The sequence below is a fragment of the Salvelinus sp. IW2-2015 genome, linkage group LG31, assembly GCF_002910315.2.
Source record: "Salvelinus sp. IW2-2015 linkage group LG31, ASM291031v2, whole genome shotgun sequence".
NCBI lineage: Eukaryota > Metazoa > Chordata > Actinopteri > Salmoniformes > Salmonidae > Salvelinus > Salvelinus sp. IW2-2015.
Genome location: NC_036870.1, coordinates 30,538,506 through 30,556,111, shown reverse-complemented (window position 1 = coordinate 30,556,111; position 17,606 = coordinate 30,538,506). Strand labels below are relative to the sequence as shown.

At 44.1% G+C, this 17,606-nt stretch overlaps 1 protein-coding gene across 1 annotated transcript in view; it reads left to right on the top strand.

Moving 5' to 3' along the window:
- LOC111956087 (catenin alpha-1) overlaps positions 1-17,606 on the top strand; it is a 68,812-nt gene that overhangs the window by 10,263 nt on the left and 40,943 nt on the right. The window lies entirely within an intron of this gene.

Below are 17,606 nucleotides of genomic sequence, written 5' to 3'. Positions count from 1 at the left end.
TGTGTTGAGGGCTCCACTCTGCTGCCTGTATTAGCTGCTGAGTTACTTCCAGCTATTTACTCACGCCACGATATCAGCATATACAGTGGCTTGCAAAAGTATTCACCCCCCTTGGCATTTTTCCTATTTTGTTGCCTTACAACCTGGAATTAAAATAGATTTTTGTATCATTTGATTTACCCAATATGCCTACCACTTTGAAGATGCTAAATATTTTTTATTGTGAAACAAGACACACAACTTGAGCGTGCATCACTATTCACCCCCCCCCCCAAGTCAATACTTTGCAGAGCCACCTTTTGCAGCAATTACAGCTGCAAGTCTCTTGGGGTATGTCTCTATAAGCTTGGCACATCTAGCCACTGGGATTTTTGCCCATTCTTCAAGGCAAAACTGCTCCAGCTCCTTCAAGTTGGATGGGTTCCACTGGTGTACAGCAATCTTTAAGTCATACCACAGATTCTCAATTGGATTGTGGTCTGAGCTTTGACTAGGCCATTCCAAGACATTTAAATGTTTCCCCTTAAACCACTTGAGTGTTGCTTTAGCAGTATGCTTAGGGTCATTGTCCTGCTAGAAGGTGAACCTCCGTCCCAGTCTCAAAACTCTGGAAGACTGAAACAGGTTTCCCTCAAGAATTTCCCTGTGTGTGTATGCACACAGGCGGACTAATTATGTAACTTCTGAAGGTATTTGGTTGCACCAGATCTTATTTAGGGGCTTCATAGCAAAGGGGGTGAATACATATACACACACCTCTTTCCCATTATTATTATTATATATTTTTGTTGTTGTTGAAAGCAGTCATTTTTTTTCTTTTCACTTAACCAATTTGGATTTTGTGTATGTCCATTACATGAAATTCAAATTAAAACCAGTTTTAATTACAGGTTGTAATGCAACAAAATAGGAAAAACACCAAGGGAGATGAATGCTTTTGCAAAGCACTGTATGGCATAAGTATGGAACCGGGCGACGCTAAACAAACTTGCCCATTTGTCAAGACTTTTTCTCCACCGGTCCGGATACGAGCTCGACCTGACTAGAACGTTTGTCTGCCCAGAGATGGAACACAAGACACAGACACGCTGTCTAATTAGTGATTGAATGTATTTTAGTTTTTTCATCATCATCATCATGGCAGACATTGGTTAAACTGTGCAGGAGGCAGCAAAAAGGGTGTAGATTTTGGCATTGATGGATAAGGTGTTTATTTCAAACAGCCACGTTGGTGGGTGGTCAGAGCTCCACCGTACGAGAGTTTCACCCACATTTTGTGAATTGAAAAGTCTAGTATGATCACATTTTATASTAACATAAATGTAGCTCTTTTCAAAATCTTTCTGCTGTTTTTTTTGTTTGTTTCATAGCTGGTCAATTGAATCGCACAAAGTCAAAGAACTAGGAATCCTATAGCCTAGCCCACCTGGTGCCTCAACACTGCCTGGCTAGGGGCTGTGTGCACGTGAGGAGCTGAGGTGAAATATTCATTTTTAGAAGCGCTGTGCACCGGCATAAGTTGGTTTAATTTACTCGAAACAAAAGTCAAGTGAAGTGAGACTGTCCTTGTGTTTCTTGGCTAGTTACATTTTGTTTTGTTCACAAGCTAGATTGTTAAACAATGTTTTTATATTTAAACTGTTAGGGAAGAGAATAATACGCGGCTACTCGTCAGACTCAATCTCACAGGCACAAACATGACTCCGGTCGCGTTACCTCGGTAACCTCCCGCCCTTAAAGGGGCAGTTGAAAAATGTCTTATCTGGGATATTTTGGTTAAAAGCAATATGCCACGTTACTTCTCACTAGTATTACATGTTTTGTTTTAGTAACATTACAAAACATGCACATCTGTGTTTTGTTTTGGTGTAGTTTTAGCAACAAAAACATGTTTTGACTGGTAGATTGGCTCCTGAGTGGCGCAGCGGTCTAAGACACTGCATCTCAGTGCAAGATGCATCACTACAGTCCCTGGTTCGATTCCAGGCGGTATCACATCCGGTCTTGATTGGGAATCCCATAGGGCGGCGCACAATTGGCCCAGCGGCGTCCTGGTTTGGCCCGGGATAGGCCGTCATTGGAAATAAGAACTTGTTCTTAACTGGCTTGCCTGTTTTTTAAAAATCTACGTGCCAYGCTGGCTGGTGGAMCAAAAAGTACATTTTAGGCCCTTCAAGTAGTTCTCAGGAACTACCATATGGCAGCAAGCCAGCAACTATAAAAATGTACCTACAATACACACCGCTTGTTTTTCTCAAGTGTAACTGCAATGCATTTGACCCCCCCCCCTCCAAACTCCAGCAACTTGAGTCATAGACCAGTGGGCACCAACTGATCTTCAAGGCATTCCTAGTCGATCACCAAACATTTCCATAAAATAAAAAATACTTATTGCGTTTCAAATGTATTCCCCCCCCCCCCCCCCTCCTCTCTGTTGGCAGTAGGTGCGTTTGATTCAGCTGACGCCAGTTAGGCAGTGTTCTCCTGTTGAACCGTTTCATGTGTCTGAAGGTAGAAATATCACCACAGTTTTCTGGAGCCTGTAGACTGTATTAACAAGCCTGGAACGCACAGCAAAGTTGATCCTGCGAGATTTCAAAACTAGACTCGATGAATTCAGTGTAGAGCTGCAGTTTTAATGAGTAAATTTAAGTTATTCAGTACTTGAACACTGGTTTTGTGGATTATAAAAATAAAATCTCCCTATCACACTCATGCTACAACCAGCGCTGCATAGGATAACTATAGCAAAGTGTTCCCGTAAACTTAGAGGAATATTTCACTGTCTCTGGTCAAAGTGACATCATGAATTGGTGCATGAGGCAGAAATAACGCAGTGATACCTCAGTTTTGCCATCAGCTGGAAGACTGCCCCCTTTTCTCAGCCGATGGGCGGTAGAGGGGATGGACGGTGAGTCAGATGAGAGCCTCATCCCTCCCTCCCTCAGACGAGAGACAGCCTCACTGCTGCTCCTTCCCTCCCCTCCCCTCAGACGAGAGACAGCCTCACTGCTGCTCCCTCCCTCCCTCCCTCCTTCCCTCCCCTCAGACTGACCATCAGATACAGGCCATCAGTCCAGTAAAATATAGCTCATTATGCTCACTAAGTTGTGTCTTCAAGTAATACAACAAATGATCTATTACTAGTGTGATCACATTCACAACGTGTTAACAGAATTTGAACGTGGGCTGAACGTCATCGGCAGGGTAATTCAAGCATAGTCAATATGTAGCGGTGATGTATCGGGTCTATAGCCGACTGCACAAACCTCATTGCTACAGAACTGTTTTTAATTGGTTCATGTCGCTTATTTTTAAGGCGTGTAATAAAAATAATAACCATTCTCAACGGTAGATCTCGGTTTTGCATTTTTGCCTCTGATCCTCACTCAGAAAAGGTTATTGACCACTTTCATAGATGGTTTTCTCTGCTAACACACAGCAAGCAGGGTTGGAAATTAAGACCTGCCAAATGTGGGCAGATGTTGTCATTGGCGGGTAAGAATGTAAATTTCACCAGCCACGTTGGCAGGTGGTAAAACAGTATGTAGGAACTGTTAAAAACAATAATAATCCAAAGGCCACATGTAGATGTTGGTGGAATTGACAAAGGCTGCTATGGTGTGTCCTTGTCCCAGTGTTTCCTGGACCGTTGTATTGTTCACACGCTAGGTTGTTTTTCAATGTTTGAGTTTGCTGCAACTGTAACGGCCCGTCCCGTAAAGGGGCAGGTGAGAAGTCTCTCCTCATTGTGCTTGATACCCGATTCCTTCTTACTAGTAATACAGATAGCATGCTCATCTGTTTCTTCTTGTAATTATAGCAAAAACAATATTTTGTTTTGTAAAAAAWAWAWAAAATAAAACTGAGGGCCAGTAGATTATYAAATATATATTTTTTGAAATCTACGTGTCACAGTGGCTGGTGGACCAAAAAGTGTATTTCCAACACTTGACGCCAAGCGGTACTTATGTAAACGTGATGTTTTAGAATAAGGGATGTAACAGAATGTGGAGAAAGTCAAGGAGTTTGAATTTCCGAATGCGCTGTATCTATCTGGAGGCTTCCTACTGAGATWGTTACATGATGGGAGAAGACGGGGAACACAACAAGCACATGATTTGAAGTGGAGACGGAGTTTTTAACCCGTTAAATCAGTAATAGGTGACCTACACATTGGTTTTTGTAACGTAGCTGCTGTTCACACTCCCCCCTCCCTTCACATGTAGCTTTTCACTCCCATTYGKAAATTATTAAGACCCCTTGACTTTTTCCACATTTTGTTACRTTACATCCTTAAAAATAATTCCGATCCTTTACTCAGTACTGTTGAACCACCTWYGGCAGCGATTACAGCCTCGAGTCTTCTTGGGTATGAYGTTACAAGCTTGGCACACYTGTATTTGGGGAGTTTCTCCCATTCTTCTCTGCAGATCCTCTCAAGCTCTGTCAGGTTGGATGGGGAGCGTCGCTGCACAGCTATTTTCAGCTCTCCAGAGATTTTCGATCAAGTTCAAGTCCGGGCTCTGGCTGGGCCACTCATGGACATTCAGAGCCACTCCTGCGTTGTCTTGGCTGTGTGCTTGGTGTCGTTGTCCTGTTGGAAGGTGAACCTTCGCCCCAGGGTTGAGTGCTCTGGAGCAGGTTTTCATCAAGGATCTTTCTGTGCCTTGATCCGCTGACTGGTTACAGATAGGGCAGTAGGGCTACTGACAGCTCCACAAACACCTCTACGTATAGATTTTAACATGGATACAGGTCAAAGATTACTGGTTTGCTCCATGCAGCTTTTTCTTGATCTCGACTAGTCTCCCAGTCCCTGCCAATGAAAAACATCCCCACTGTGTGATTCTGTCACCGACATGCTTCACCGTAGGGATGGTGCCAGGTTTCCTCCAGACGTGACACTTGGCATTCAGGCCAAAGATTTCAATCTTGGTTTCATCAGACCAGATAAACTTGTTTCTAATGTTCTGAGAGTCTTTAGGTGCCTTTTGACAAACTCCAAGCGGCCTGTCATGTGCCTTTTACTGAGGAGCGGCTTCTGTCTGGCCACTACCATAAAGACCTGATTTGGTGGAGTGCTGCAGAGATCATTGTCTTTCTGGAAGGTTCTCCCATCTCCACAGAGAACTGGTCAGTGACCACCGGGTTCCTGGTCACCTCCCTAACCAAGGCCCTTCTCCCCAGATTGCTCAGTTTGGCCAGGTAGCCTGCTCTGGGAAGAGTCTTGGTGGTTCCAAACTTCTTCCATTTAAGAATAATGGAGGCCACTGTGTTCTTGGAACTTTAAATGCTGCAGAAATGTTTAGGTACCCTTCCCCAGATCTGTGCCTCGACACAATTCTGTCTCGGAGTTCTGCAGACAATTCCTTTGACCTCACGGCTTGGTTTTTGCTCTGACCTGCACTGTCAACTGTGGGACCTTATATAGACAGGTGTGTGCCTTTCCAAATCATGTCCAATCAATTGAATTTAACAGTTGGACTCCAAAGTTGTCGAAACATCTCGAGGATGATTAATGGAAACAGGATGCACCTGAGCTCAATTTCGAGTCTCATAGCAAAGGGTCTGAATACTTATTTAAATAAGATATTTCTGGTTTTTATTTGTAATATACATTTCTAGAAACGGGTTTTCACTTTAGATCAGAATGGCATTGTGTGCAGATTTGAGAAATAATTTTAAATACATTTTAGGACAAGGCTGTAACGTAACAATGCGGGAAATGTCAAAGGGTCTGAATAGTTTCTGAATGCACTGTGTGTATATATATGCAGGATAGCAGCTCCATACATTTGCACATCTTTGTGGGGCCACAGTGGATTTGCACAGCATTCCGGATGAATCATTAGTGTGCTGGGCGGGGTTTGGTTGCTAATCCTAGGTATGTCGTGGGCTTACTGCAGGGCTAAACGGGGGATCGTCACGGCTGTTAGTGCACAGCTTGTAGCATCTCTTTTCAGCTTTGTTCCGCTATCCGGGATGCTTCAATTTCCTGGTTCGCCCAGACTGACTGTTGCCAATGAAATGACAAGGGAGAGCATAGCAGAACTCGTGCATGCGAGGGAGGGAGGAAAGGATTGTAAAGATGTCATTGATCTCTTATGGATTTAAATGGCTGTGTTCTCCACGTGCCTCGTGGGATCTTACCGATGCAAATTCTGTTTCAAATGTAATGTCATGCCTGTCGCGACGACAGTTTCAAATGTCATGCCTGTCGCGACGACAGTTTCAAATGTCATGCCTGTCGCGACGACAGTTTCAGAAAGCTGCCATCAAATGAAATCAGAATTTGTCTTGTGACAACAGCTCTAAAGCGCTTCTCTTCCAATCCTGACTCCTCCCACTACCACTCCCCCACGTTATGTCTATAGCAAGTCCCTCTGCTCCACCCTGCGGACTGTAGCTAGTTCCTTATTGGCTCTCTTCCAATCCTGACTCCTCCCACTACTTACTACCGCCTGCTATAGCTAGTCTTTTTCTGCTGCTGGAACTAGCTACACAGCCCATCTGTAAATAGCCCACCCAACTACCTCATCCCCATATATTTTTTGCTCCTTTGCACCCCAGTATCTACTTGCACATTCATCTTCTGCACATCTATCACTCCAGTGTTTAATTGCTAAATTGTAATTATTTCGCCACTATGGCCTATTTATTGAGTAAACTCACTAATCTTACTACATTTGCACACACTATATAGATTTTTCTAGGGTGCTATTGACTGTACGTTTGTTTATCCCATGTGTAACTCTGTTCTGTTTGTCGCTTTGCTTTATCTTGGCCAGGTCGCAGTTGTAAATGAGAACTTGTTCTCAACTAGCCTACCTGGTTAAATAAAGGTGAAATAAAAACTATAGCCTAGTCTCTCTCTGCTGCTGGAACATAACATACCTGGTTTACTTATCCTTTGCGTGGCGCTCACTGGCACAGGAAAGAGGTCCCAGAATAGTTTATATTAACCAGTTTACCAGCATGAGCTTCAGGCCGGAGCCAGTAGATGGTTGATAAGATGGTTAAAGTTCGTTGCAGACGAATGGTATTGAAAGAACAAACGTTCTAGCGCCCTCTTCAGTTCTATCTCTGTTATTTCATCAAACAGTACGCTTAAARCACCAGACAAGCTCAGTGCATTATAGTTGTTTCAATAAAATCACAGGGTGTGTCTATATATGGGAAAAATACACTTTTTAAAACATTTTGACCAATCCATTGGTTGAAAAAAACCAGACTACTCCTTTTTGACCAAGATTTTGTATTTTTTTTTTAGCTGGGTACAGCCCGAGGTTACTGGTACACTTAGTCAGGGATATCGCTCTCACTGTGTGAGTTCTACAGCTAATGTCTGTGACAAACAAACTCCGACACTCTCTCTGTGTGTTACTGGTATAGTTCAGGGGGTGACGGGCGAACCGTTGTGCTCTAGGTGGTGTCTGCTCGGTAGACGAAGTCGTGCCAGCAGTCTTGTCAGTGCCTGGGAATGTCAGCCTCAGCCTGCCTCTGCTATTCTAACTGCGTCCCAAATGGCACCCTATTATTTTATAGTAGGCTACTTTTGACCAGGCCCTGGGCTCTGGTCAAAAGTAGTGTGCTACAAAAAGGGAATAGGGTGCCATTTGAAATGCACTCAGTCATTGGACAGGAATACAGCAGCTCTGCTGGTGGTGGAGCCTGTCAGTTAGGACTGTGTCACGCTGTTCTGGTGAGCGTGGACAGACTGATAATGCTGCCATTGACTGGGCCTTAGTCCTCCCCTCCCCTACCCCTCTCTCTTCTCTTCGCCTCTCTCTTCACCATGCATGCCATGCATATAGAAGGCATTTTATACCCAACTGTGTTGCATACCAGCTGTTTAAATGGGGAGAAGGAGGCAGATATAATTTTGGGTTGGAGGTAGGATGGGGGGAAAGGAGGCGGGGTGGGCTATGCTATGAATGTTTTAGGGCTTGTGTTTTCAAATGTTTTTGCATTTCTCTATTTATTTTTAACCCCTTTTCTCCCCAATTTCGTGGTATCCAATTGGGGTTTTGTCTTGTCCCATCGCTGCAACTCCCGTATGGACTCGAGAGGCGAAGGTCGAGAGCCGTGCGTCCTCCGAAACACGAACCAACCGAGCCGCGCTGCTTCTTGACACAATGCCCACTTAACCCGGAAGCTAGCCGCACCAATGTGTCGGAGGAAACACCGTGCACCTGGCGACCGTGTCAGCGTGCACTGCGCAGGGCTGACCACAAGGAGTYGCTAGAGCGTAATGGGACAAGGTCATCCCGGCCGGCCAAACCTAACCCGGACGATGCTGGGCAAATTATGCGCTGCCTCGTGGGTGTCGCGGCCGGCTGTGACACAGCCTGGGATCGAACCTGGATCTGTAGTGACGCCTCTAGCACTGATGCAGTGCCTTAGACCGCTGTGATACAACCCGGAGTCAAACCAGGGTCTGTAGTGACGCCTGTAGAACTGTGATGCAGTGCCTCAGACCGACCTCTATTTCACCCCTCGGGTCTCAGTTGGTCTCTCGCCTCTCGCTGCTGCCTGTGGCTTGTTGTGTGAGACACATTGTAGTTATTTTATTTAGTGAGCTGGCCTTGTCTGGTGGGTTAGACCATTGCGGTGTGGTGGAGACAGAGGGACCAGAGGAATAAAGGATGTATCTACTCAAAACGGCCTCCAATAGGAAGGAAATACAGGAGTAAAGATTGAGAGACAAGGGCTGACTCAAATTAGTCAACTGGTCGTTATATTGTTGATCTTCAGAGAGAGACATTACATTTTATATATCTATATTTTTGTTATGGCACACGAGACACCGGTCTTATTCGCGCCCATTGCGGAAGCTGATACTAATCTGTTGCTGATGCCATGGGAACGGAACAGTCCAAGAAGGGGTGTGTGGGTAAGATGCACGTCTCTCTAGAACGCGCACTCCTACCAATTTGTGCACATTCATTGTTTCGTAACTTCATTGTGTGAATTGTTTGATTGTTAGTCTCTATCAATTCTCCATTACATATCACCAGTAGTACATTTACCGTTTATTCCCATCATCCATGTTGGTTTGGTTACGGTCATTTCTGTTAACGCATATTATTTCACTCTTTTACCGTTGTCTTTGTCGGAGTGGACACGTTGTTTGCAGAGCGCAGAACCTATGCTACACTTGAGAGAAACCAGTTTTGGATTATTTCGTAACATTTTAAAGAATTTTTTTGTACATTTGGTAATTTTATTTGGAGTGCTCCTGTCAATGTTGAATAAGGATGTGCACCTTATTATGCATAGAAGTAGGCCTATCCCGAGTGGTGCAGTGGACCTGGGCACTGTGGCGCTGTGCCGTTAGAGATCCTGGTTCGAGTCCAGGCTCTGTCGCAGCCGGCCGCGACCGGGAGAAACATTTGGCCCGGCGTCGTTCGGGGAGGGGGGGTTGGCCGGCAGGGCGTGTCATTGTCCCATCGCGCACTAGCGACTCCTGTGGCGGGCCAGGCGCAGTGCACGCTGACATGGTTGCCAGGGGTACGGTGTTTCCTCCGACACATTGGCGTGGTAGGCTTCCGGGTTAAGTGAGCATGGAGGATGCATGGGTCTCGACCTTCGTCTCTCCCGAGTCCCATCGCCGCAACTCCCGTTCGGACAAGACTAACTACCAATTGGATACCACGAAATTGGGGAGGAAAAAGGGCAACAAACTAAGTAGGCCTGTCGGCTGCCTGGTCTGCGTGCAAACGTAGGCATATTAATGTTCCCATTTAGGGATCTGATCGTATTTCTGATTGGCCTAACGCACTACCGCTAATGAGACGTGAAGCTTCTCAAAGTATTGTTTACTAAACCTCCAAGCAACATGCATAGAAAGTCTATTACATCCATGGAGAATGACTGACTAAAGTTCCTCAATGGATTTGGAAAATCTTTACAGCTCTCTTTTTCGATTAACCACTCTGCTTGAAAGGGGACAAATGTCATAAAATATGCCTTACCTGATTACTACTTATCCATTGTGCAAATATCTTACAGCGGTGTCTGTCACAAGCTCATTAGGGCTCGGAATATTTTATATAAAGTTGTACGTTTGCTAGCGGGAGCTTCGGTTGAACCCAAGTCAACAGTAGATGTTTCAAGTTTGCAGTCAGGTCATGTATAGCCAATGTGATTTATAGAATATTTATTTTTATCAGGAATTTTTTTTTTCCTTTAAAAAAAAAAAAAAATGGTTACCTTCATAGGCTCTTTTTACATAATTGGCAATTTAATTAACTTTTTATTTTTTGTATAATTTTTATTTGGATAGTATTTTAATTAACCACATAACAATGATTTTGAGAAACGAAGATGCGATTTATATATTTAAATGAAACGGTGTGGGGAAAAATACACGTTTAAAAATGTAAGAATGGACAACTCTCGGCCGGCCCGGGATTTGTTATATTCGGGGACAGCCCAACTGGGGGCTGCTTTTGTATGTGGCCACCGTGTCTGTACCAAATGGCACCACATTCAGTATATAGTGCACTACTTTTGACCTGGACTCCTCCTCTGTTTTGGAGGAGCACAGACTTCTGCAGCAGCATTCATGGCTGCTGGGTTACATTTCTTTCAAAACCGTTTGAGTGAAACCTTTCTAGGCAGCAAGCAGTGTACTGTTAGACGAGGGCAACGAGACGGGTAACGTTGCTCTGAATGTCATTGTTGGAACATTTCACCGAAGACAGGGGTTGACACAAGCATTTTTAGCAGCCGTTGTTGTAGTTAACATTTGACAGAATCCTATATAATTCATTTTCGCCCTCCAGTAACATTTTTATTTTTGGTGTGTCTGCTCTCGCAGACAAATTATGAATTTATAAGAGTTAGTTTTATGGGCTGGTTCTGATGGGACCTGAGGAGAGTAGGGCTGGTTCATACAAAGTATGGACTGTATGTGTGGACCTGAGACAGACTAGGTCTTTTCCTAGCACTGGTCAGAAGTCAGTTAATTTATTTCTTTAGCCAGGAAATAGTTCATTCATTAACAACTGCCACTGTTTTCCAAGGAGTCCCGACATCCCATAACTTTTTTAAAACGTTGAAGCATTGCCACAACGCCTAATATTTTACCGCTAACAAATGCCAACTCTTTCCTCCGCTTCTCTTTCGTCTGTGAGGCTACAATATGTGCCGTTTCCTGAGGAAGCTGTGAAGCGAGCTTGTAGTCTATTGCGTGTCTTTGTTATTAAAGAAAGTAAAACAGTATGTTTACTATTGTGTTCATGAGTCTGATATTAAATGTGTCTACTGCTTTTCATTAAATCAACAAGTATTGCATTCGTGTGTGTGTGTGTGTGGTCTACAGAACTTGGTTCAGTTATGGCCTATACAAATCCGTTCATATGTGCAGAATATTGTATATAAATTTGTTCATGTGGTTAAATAGAGGCTGAACGTTTAAAACAGCCTAGTTTCAACAATGTGTTTTTAATTTTATCAAGTTTTTACACCATCCATTAACACAAAATTCACTAAAACATTATCAACAAAAAAAGCTTAGCGAAACACAAAATTATGGGGCAAAAATAAGTAGGCCTAAAATGTTAATTTCAAATGACCTCAAAATACAAACGTAGCCTACATGACAATGCAGCGACGTAAAAACAAGTTTACGAACAAATCGTCCAAGAATGTGCTTCGTGTTCTGGTCTCATAATGATTTTGGACTCTTCGAACGCGTTGAAATTGATAGGTCCCACAAAGAAGTGTCCAAGTAGGCTAGGTGCTCATTTTTCTCGGATAGATGTTGGACACGCACATTGACTCTGTACCGGTACCCCCTGTATATAGCCTCCACATTGACTCTGTACCGGTACCCTCTGTATATAGCCTCCACATTGACTCTGTACCGGTACCCCCTGTATATAGCCTCCACATTGACTCTGTACCGGTACCCTCTGTATATAGCCTCCACTTTGACCTTCGTGTACCAGTACCCCCCTGTTAGTAATACCCCTCCACATTGACTCTGTACCGTAACACCCTGTATATAGCCTCCACATTGACTCTGTACCGGTACCCCCTGTATATAGCCTCCACATTGACTCTGTACCGGTACCCCCCTGTATATAGCTCCACATTGACTCTTTACCAGTACCCCCCTGTATATAGCCTCCACATTTGATTCTGTACCGTAACACCCTGTATATAGCCTCCAATTGACTCGTGACCCGTAACACCCCGTATATTAGCCCTCACATTGACTCTGTCCGGTACCCCCTGTATATAGCCTCCACATTTATTCTGTACCGTACACCCTGTATATAGCCTCCACATTGACTCTGTACCGGTACCCCCCTGTATATAGCCTCCACCTTGACTCTGTACCGGTACCCCCCTGTATATAGCCTCCACATTGACTCTGTACCGTAACGCCCTGTATATAGCCTCCACATTGACTCTGTACTCGTACAACCGCCCATGTATATAGCCTCCACATTGACTCTGTACCGTAACACCCTGTTATATAAGCCCTCACTATTTGTACTGCTGCTCTTTATTTGTTGACTTTTTCCCCCAGAACTGCATATGCTTGTTTCTGACCTCAGAATGAATGCTGAGGGTAGCAGTGCAAAATCTTTTTAAAGCTGAAATATTTGGGTTATTAGCATATGAATGACTCTGCAATTAGATTTCTGGACTTTTAGAAGCCATCCATCCAACCCATTTATTCAGAAATGCAATTTCAGTGAAAGTTGGCGCCCCCTGCTATAGCCAAATAGATGATATGTATAGATGAGAACATTTTCGCCATATGAAGAACAGCTATGCACGATTTTAATGAAATGCTGCATACAAAGCATGGTTTCCTGAACTTTATAAAGACTCATAAACAGAAACCGGCTCTACAGCTGGCTTTAGTTTCCCTGTAAGGAAACTCAACGTAAGTTGAATGCGTGAGGGGTTCAGGGTTGCATTGTACATCCACAAAAAGTTTTGCCCGACAGACATGTCAGCAGGAACATACCTCGTGTCTAGTAAACACGTTATACATGTTGAATTGATTTTAATTAAACATGATCTAATATTATGACACAGGCCTAGGTCTGTATTATATAACAAGACAAAAAGCACCACTTAACTAAGGCCAGAGGAATGTGTCATGACCCAGCAGCACAAAGCCAAGAAAACACTTACTTTATTTATATACGGATGACGTGTAACGCCTCTACTTTATTTATTATACCGGATGACGCGTAACACTCTACTTATTTTATTTATTATACCGGATGACGCGTAACACCTCTACTTTATTTATTATACCGGATGACGCGTAACACCTCTACTTTATTTATTATTACCGGATGACGCGTAACACCTCTACTTATTTATTATACCGGATGACGCGTAACACCTCTACTTTATTTATTATACCGGATGACGTGTAACGCCTCTACTTTATTTTATATATCGGATGACGCGTAACACCTTCTACTTTATTTATTATACCGGATGACGCGTAACACCTCTACTTTATTTATTATACCGGATGACGCGTAACACCTCTACTTTATTTTATTATACCGAGACGCGTAACACCTCTACTTTATTTATCTATTACCGGATGACGTGGTAACGCCTCTCTTATTTATAATATACCGGATGACGCGTAACACCTCTACTATTTATTATACCGGATGACGCGTAACACCTCTACTTTATTTATATATACCGGATGACGCGTAACACCTCTACTTTATTATTATACCGGATGACGTGTAACACCTCTACTTTATTTATTATACCGGATGACGCGTAACAACCCTCTACTTTTATTTATTATACCGGATGACGCGTAACGCCTCTACTTTAATTTATATATACCGGATGACGGTGTAACGCCTCTACTTTATTTTATATATATACCGTGTGACGTGTAACACCTCTACTTTATTTTATACACGGATGACGCGTAAACACCTCTACTACTTTATTTATTATACCCAGGATGACGCGTAACACCTCTACTTTTATTATTTATACCGGAGATGACTGTAACGCCTCTCACTTTATTTATTATACCGGATGACGCGTAACACCTCTACTTTATTTATTATACCGATGACGCGGTAACACCTCTACTTTATTATTATACCGGATGACGCGTAACACCTCTACTTTATTTATTTATACCGGATGACGTGTAACGCCTCTACTTTATTTTATTATACCTGGATGACGCGTAACGCCTCTACTTTATTTTTTATACCGGATGACGCGTAACGCCTCTACTTTATTTATTATACCGGATGACGCGTAACACCTCTACTTTATTTATTATACCGGGTGACGCGTAACGCCTCTACTTTATTTATTATACCGGGTGACGTGTAACGCCGCTACTTTATTTATTATACCGGGTGACGCGTAACGACCCTCTACTTTATTTATTATACCGGGTGACGCGTAACGCCTCTACTTATTTTTATACCGGGTGACGCGTAACACCTCTACTTTATTTATTATACCGGATGACGCTAACGCCTCTACTTTATTTATTATACGGGTGAACGCGTAACACCTCTACTTTATTTATTATACCGGATGACGTGTAACGCCTCTACTTTATTTATTATTATACCGGTGACGCGTAACGCCTCTACTTTATTTATTATACCGGATGACGTGTAACGCCTCTACTTTATTTATTATACCGGATGACGTGTAACGCCTCTACTTTATTTATTATACCGGGTGGACTGTGACACCTCTACTTTATTTATTATACCGGGTGACGTGTAACACCTCTACTTTATTTATTACACCGGATGACGTGTAACACCTCTACTTTATTTATTACACTACAATGAGTTCACAAACTGGTCTTCTCCCCTGTTGGTTTCTCTTGACCATTTAACTTTAAGTTGGCATTTTGTGTCTTCACTAAGGAGCAGTGTGATTGATGGTGTATAAAGCAGTGTTTTCTGGCCTGTAGGCTAATTCAACTGTAACACAAAATACATGTGCCTGGCACATTGTTCAGCGAACTGAACTGTCTTCTGCTCTGTGTAATGGTGAGGTCTGTGTAATGGTGAGGTCTGGTCTATGAACAGTCGTGGCCAGAAGTTGAAACTCGTCAGTCTATTCTTGTTGTGAGAAATGAAGGCTATTCCATGCGAGAAGTTGCCAAGAAGCTGAAGATCTCGTACAACAACGTGTACTACTCCCTTCACAGAACAGCACAAACTGGCGCTAACCAGAATAGAAAGAGTGGGAGGCCCCGGTGCACAACTGAGCAAGAGGACAAGTACATTAGTGTCTGTTTGAGAAACAGACGCCTCACAAGTCCTCAACTGGCAGCTTCATTTTGATGTTACTTTAATGGACCAAAAATGTACATTCTAAGTGACCCCAAATTTTTGAACGGTAGTCTAAGTATGAAATAACACACACGGAATCATGTAGTAACCCCAAAAAGTGTTAAACAAATCAAAATATATTTGAAATTCTTCAAAGTAGCCCCACCCTTTGCCAGAAAAATCCTGGAATCGGTAGGTGTCCAAACTTTTGACTGGTACTCTGTGTTGGGTAGCTGGCAGAATCTGTTAAGTCGCTCGCTGTGTGTGTCTGTCTGAGGCCTCTGGCTGTATGCATTAGGTCAAGGTCACTGAGTGTGTGTGTGTGTGTGTGTGTGTGCGTGTGTGAGAGGGAGAGAGTTTGGACTTAGCCTGGGTCAGACTGCCTTTCTCATCCCTTCTCCTCTCAAATAAGTTTCTAATGCAATTAACTCTTAGCCTGGATCCCAAACAGCCTCTACATATGCTTTGCTCTGATGCCTTGGCTGGGATCAGGCCCAGCAGTGGGCTATTGTGGATGCTCCCCAAATGACTCCCTACGCCCTATATTGTGTACTACCTTTGGCCAGTGGCCTATAGTAATGTACTATATAGGGTGCCATTTGGGACATACGCAGTGGGCTAGGGGAGTGGAATTTCATGATTTTAAAACAGTCTTAATGTATATCTTGGCTAACAGGGACAGAAGAAGAGTTTTCTGGGCCTGACAAATTAGTTGCAGTATGCCTACAAGGTCATGGGCCATTTTATATATATTTTTTTAAATTATACTTTTTTTTGAGAGAATGAGACCAACGTGTGGATGGCGGGTGTAGGCCTAATACCAGCTGACGTTAGCAATAGAATATTAGTAGTTAGCAAACGCTATGAACCAACAGACTAGCTAAGCCAATCGGTGAATAGTTTTCATGATTTTAGATGAGGTTAGGCTGTCCCAGGCACCAGATGCCTGTTCCACGTCTTTATTCATTGGTAGGACACAAAGCCTCCCCAAAAATGTTATTCTAGGGTGCCCCTATCAAAATGATGCGTTGAGACCAATCAAGGCCAATGTTCTGTCTTTAGTGCAAGAGGGCCCACCGCTCGGCCTGTGTGGCGGTAGATATGGGGGAAACGCTGCCAGCCAGCCATCACTTTATCCATGGATGATTATACAGACACTGAGATATCTATCTACAACCCTAGTGAGAAGAATTAGTGACTGGCTGCTTTTAAAAAGACGTCATGAACTAGGCAGGTACACATCTGATGCCAATGGTCTGATTTTAAACGGTACACTGATTCTCTCTCACCGTTTTGATGTCATGGATGGTCAGCCTGAGATCGGACCAGTTTCCCTCAGACCCTATCCCTGAGATGTTAACCAAAGCAAGAGGCGGGATGGCTATTTTGTTGTTTGGATCACAGATGGCTTCTTTAACATGTATATTCAGTATTTGTAGTCGGGCGTGAATCAAATGTCAAACCCTGGTGTGACTAACACTGGCTCAGTGGGTTGGTGCTCAGTGGAATATCTTCATCACTCTTCACTCTGCCCTGCGACGCTCTGCAGTTTATATGTTAATGAATGCATCAAATTAACACTGAAATGTCAGCAGTCCCTTTTCCTCTCTCTGGCGGGTTCCTCTCTCTCTCTGGCGGGTTCCTCTCTCTCTCTGGCGGGTTCCTCTCTCTCTCTGGCGGGTTCCTCTCTCTCTCTGGCCGGGTTCCTCTCTCTCTCTGGCGGCGATTCCCTCTCTTCTCTCTCGGCGGTTCCTCTCTCTCTCTGGCGGTTCCTCTCTCTCTCTCTGCGGGTTCCTTCTCTTCTCTCCTGGCGGGTTCTCTCTCTCTCCTCGTCTCTGGCGGGTTTCTCTCTCTCTCTGGCGGGTTCCTCTCTCTCTCTGGCGGGTTCCTCTCTCTCTCTGGCGGGTTCCTCTCTCTCTCTTGGCGGGTTTCCTCTTCCTCTCTGGCGGGTTCCCTCTCCTCTCTCTGGCGGGTCCTCTCTCGTCTCTCTGGCGGAGTTCCTCTCTCTCTCTCGGCGGGTTCCTCTCTCTCTCTGGCGGGTCCTCTCTCTCTCTGGCGGGTTCCTCCTCTCTCTTTGGCTTCCTCTCTTCTCTCTGGCGGGTTCCTCTCTCTCTCTGGCGGGTTCCGTCTCTGCCTCTCTCTGGCGGGTTCCTTCCTCCTCTCGTCTCTGGCGGGTACTCTCTCTCTCTCTGCGGGTTCCCTCTCTCTCTCTCTGGCGGGTTCCTCTCTCTCTCTCTGGCGGGTTTTCCTCTCTCTCTCTCTGGCGGGTTCCTCTCTCTCCTC